The sequence below is a fragment of the Callorhinus ursinus genome, unplaced genomic scaffold, assembly GCF_003265705.2.
Source record: "Callorhinus ursinus isolate GAN/ISIS: 27379988/994484 unplaced genomic scaffold, GSC_fseal_2.0 scaffold11, whole genome shotgun sequence".
Classification (NCBI taxonomy): domain Eukaryota; kingdom Metazoa; phylum Chordata; class Mammalia; order Carnivora; family Otariidae; genus Callorhinus; species Callorhinus ursinus.
Window position 1 is genome coordinate 20,098,985 of NW_027397073.1, and position 4,963 is coordinate 20,103,947.

Here is a 4,963-nt window from a genome sequence, read left to right on the forward strand (position 1 = left end):
ACAAGCAGGGGAGTGGGAGAGGGAGAAGCAGGCTTCCCACTGAGCAGGGAGCCCGAAGCGGGGCTCGATCCCAGGACCCTGAGATCATGACCTGAGCCGAAGGCAGATGCTTAACCAACTGAGCCACCCAGGCACCCCTTATCCTTTCCTAATCTTAATTCTTTCTAACATGGTTCATATTTTATGTTTTTCATATGCTTTTGCTGTTCAAATACTTTTAGTCTATGAGTTTTCCCATTTTACCTAGCTGACTTGAGGGTTTCCCAATTCCTTGTCTTTGCTCATGGCTTTGTTTCCCTACTGCCTCCTATGGCTTATCTTTACGTTTCTGGTAAGGATTGGCCATAACTGAATCATAACTTTGCTTCACACTGCCGCCTCAAACTTACCCACCCAGAGCACAGCTGTTACCTCTCAATCTCTTGTAATTACCCCCATATTCATATCAAATAGAGCACTGGTGATTTTATTACTTTTATTTCTGTTACTTACATTTACTTTTAGCTTAGCATGGTCTTTGTAACTAAGACAGTATCAGTAGAAGTAATTCATGCATATAATTAGGGATTCCAAACAGTTATGCTTTCTCTTATGTTTTTTTGTGGCCTACACAGAAATTTGTGGGAACTGGAAGACCTGCGCTCCTGTTCTAGTCCTGCTATTTATCACATAGGTAATCTCTGCTGATCACCAAACATCCCACAACCTTAGTTACCTCATTTAAAATGATACCCATTCCTGGGACACTTGGATGGCTCAGTGGGTTAAGCATCTGCCTTCAGCTTGGGTCGTGATCCCAGGGTCCTGGGATCCAGCCCTGCATTGGGCTCCTTGCTTAGCGAGGAGCCTGCTTCTCCCTCTGCCCCTCCTCCATTTATGCTCTCTCTCTCTCTCTCTGACAAATAAAACTTAAAATAAAATAAAATAAAATGATACCCACTCTTCTATCTATCCTCTAAAGACCTTCTTTGTCTACTTTAGGGATTCTTTTGAGGACAAATGATAAAGTATATGTGAAAGGGTTTTATAAGAAATGCCAGAATATTTTATTTTTTTATTCTTTTTTATTTTAGATATAAGGAGCAACACTTAACTGGTTTTATTTCTAACTTTTTTCCTACTTTCATCTTTGCTTCTCTTATTTTTTAAAATTTTTAAAACTTGAATTAATTAACATATACTGTATTATTATTTTCAGAGGTAGAGGTCAGTGATTCAACAGTCTTATATAACACCCAGTGCTCATTACATCACGAGCCCTCCTTAATGTCCATCACCCGGTTACCCCATCCCCCATCCTCCTTCCCTCCAGCAACCTTCAGTTTGTTTCTTATGATTAAGAGACTCTTATGGTTTGTCTCCCTCTCTGATTTCATCTTGTTTTATTTTTCCCTCCCTTCCCCTATGATCCTCTGTTTGTTTCTTAAATTCCACATATGAGTGAGATTATATGATAATTGCATTTTTCTCTAATGGACTTATTTCGTTTAGCATAATACCTTTTAGTTCCATCCGTGTTGTTGCAAATGAATGCCAAAATGTTTTAAAACTGTATTTGCTCAAACATTCAGAGTTGGGAGAGATCATAGAAATTATCCAGTCCAACTGGGTCATTTTACAGAGAAGGAAAGTAAAAACCAGAAAGATTAAATAACTTGCTTGTGGTCATTGAGCTGTTTAGCGGAGCCAGGTTTCCTGGTTCCTAAACCAGTGCTTTTTTAATCTCAGCAAACTCTTCCTAGACAGAGTGTACCTCTCAGGTTGCTCAGCTCTATGTTTTGGTGGTGTGAAAAGCACAATCCCAAGAGCCAAGTACTTTTATTTTTATTTTTTTAAAAGATTTTATTTAGGGGCGCCTGGGTGGCTCAGTCGGTTAAGCGACCTGCCTTCGTCTCAGGTCATGATCCTGGAGTCCCTGGATCGACTCCCGCATCAGGCTCCCTGCTCAACAGGGAGTCTGCTTCTCCCTCTGACCCTCCCCCCTCTCATGTGCTCTCTCTCTCATATTCTCTCTCTCAAATAAATAAAATCTTTAAAAAAAAAGATTTTATTTATTTGACAGAGAGAGAGAGCAGAAGCAGGGGGAGCAGAAGAGGAGAAGCAGGGAGCCCAATGCAGGGCTTGGGCTCCATCCCAGGACTCTGGGATCATGACCTGAGCTGAAGGCAGTTGCTTAACCAACTGAGCCACCAAGGCACCCCAGCCAAACACTTTTAAAGCATCAATTCTGCAGAGTATAAGTAAATATACAAGTTTACAAAGGGCAAGACAATTTATTTTTTTATTTTTTTTAAAGATTGTATTTGTTTATTCATAAGAGACAGAGAGAGAGAGAGAGAGAGAAAGAGAGAGAGAGAGGCAGAGGGAGAAGCAGGCTCCCTGCTGAGCAGGGAGCCCGGTGTGGGACTTCATCCCAGGACCCTGGGATCATGACCTGAGCCGAAGGTAGATGCTTAACCATCTGAGCCACTCAGGCGCCCAAAGAGCAAGACAACTTAAAGATAAATGCATAAGGATTATAGATGACTTAGAATTTTATTTGACATTATTTGAAATATCTGTCTGGAAATGATTCTTGCTCACTGAGGTGTAGGTTTTGTAAAAGCTTTAATAATAAGGATTTACGGGGGCGCCTGAGTGGCTCAGTCGTTAAGCGTCTGTCTTCTGCTCAGGTCATGATCCCAGGGTGTTGGGATCGAGTCCTGCACCGGGCTCCCTGCTCAGCGGGAAGCCTGCTTCTCCCTCTCCCACTCCCCCTGCTTGTGTTACCTCTCTCGCTGTCTCTCTCTCTGTGTGTCAAATAAATAAATAAAATCTTTAAAAAAAAAATAAGGATTTACATTAAGCTTAAACAGATTAGCCCTTCCTTCAGGGTCAATAAGTGGATAACATAAGCTGTCAATAATCATCATTTTCAAATGATTTCATTACAAAGATGCTAACATGGAATAACAGGTTGATAGGAGAACGGTCCTGCCTAAAGTTTAATTCAAATTGATGTAAAAATTTAGACTTGGAATTATTGAAGAGGATATTGACATAATTTTTAGATGAAATAGACAACAGATTAATTTGTTTACAAATTTTTTGGAAGAATACTTTCTTGGACATTGGGTTGAATTCACTCTTTGTCCCTTCGAACAGAATTTCACTCATAGAATTTAAGAAAGATATAGCTGGGGGTGCCTCGGTGGCTCAGTTGGTTAAGCAACTGCCTTTGGCTCAGGTCATGATCCTGGAGTCCCAGGATCGAATCCCACATCAGGCTCCCTGCTCAGCAGGGAGTCTGCTTCTCCCTCTGACTTTCTTCCCTCTCATGCTCTCTCTCTACCATTCTCTCTCTCTCAATAAATAAAAATCTTTTAAAAAAAAGAGAAAGATATAGCTGGCAAGCCTTGAAGTTCATATATCTCAGATCTTTGGACTGTTCTGATTGCAAAAGTCTTCTCTCTAAACCCTATTTAATTCTAACTTTTTATTCAAGTGAATAAGGAAGTCTTACTAGGTGTCAAATTAGAGAAAAGCCTGCAGTGGACAACGTTCAGGACAATTGTCCTAGGATATTAGAACTGAGAAGGCCTCCCAAATTTTTGTCAGAGTTGGGCTTCTGTAATATGCACCAGCGTTATTCCACTGTCTTAACTGAAGTTTTAATGGCCAGATCCAGGATTTTATACATATTTTTATAAATACATTCATAATAAAAATGAAAATTTTTGAGTTCTCAGACGGCCTCATTGGAGTCTGGGCCTCTAGCTGGCTCACTAGTCACAGAAGTTTAAACATGAGAAGGATAAAGTCAGTTTTAGGTTGCTATTGATCTGTTTTTCTATATCTGAGGCAAATTTCAAGACATAATAGAATTTGAAAGCCCATGACTTTTGATCAGGCCATTTAATAAAGTATTGCTATAATCCTGATCACAAAGAACACACAGCATGAGGAGAAAATGCATGCCATAAAAATATTACGTATGTGTTTAACTCAAATAAAGTAGAATGCATCTGCTTGAGCAGCAAACCAGACTTGCTGGCATTGAATACCTCCTCCAGTAGGATCACCTTTGCCCTACCTCACCTTTATCCACTGTTTAGGAAAAATCGCTAAGGTAGATTCTCACATTAACATCATGTTATCAGACTGTAACTTTATTTAATGCTTTCGAATCAGCCCTTTCCACCTTGAAAATCCTTTTACTTAGGTTTTCCCTTGTTTTTTGTAAGTCTCTGCAAATGCTTGCGTAACACACAGCCTTTTTACAAAGTATCTCAATACTCTAGTATTAGGCAGGAGAAGAGTATATACAGAGAGGGTGGGGCAAAAAACAGAGCTCACCATGAACTGCATCATGTATGTGTCCTTTGAATTGGGCAATGGTTCCATGAAGAGAACAGAATCGAGTCACACATTTATATGTCAATTCAAGCTTTTTTTTTTTAAATCTCACAGCCCATAGCTCAAATCCCCCAAGTCTACTAACTCAGAGATAGACCCAAGCAGAAAGAAGATGTTTTCATTTTCAACTTGATTAGTGGCAAAACTAGGTTCTTTTGTTGTTGTTGTTGTTGTTGTTGTAGTAAAGATTTTATTTATTTATTTGAGAGACAGCACAGCTGGCAGGAGAGGGAGAAGCAGGCTCCCCTTCTGGGAAGGGAGCCCGATGCGGGGCTCCATCCCAGAACCCCAGGATCATGACCTGAGCCGAAGGCAGACGCTTAGCTGACTGAGCCACCCAGGCGCCCCACAAAACTAGGTTTGAAGGAAAAAGTTTTTTTCCCCTCTACCTCCCGCCTCACCCTCCCCACCATGAATTGAAGATAAATAGCCCCATGTGAACAGCCAACCTGACTTTCCCACCCAGTAACAGGGTAAGAAGCTAGTTTTGAGGCAGCAGAGGCCTGTCCAGGCATGCAGGAGGCCCAACTCACCTGCCAGTTGACTGATTAGAACCTGGAGGCAAAGC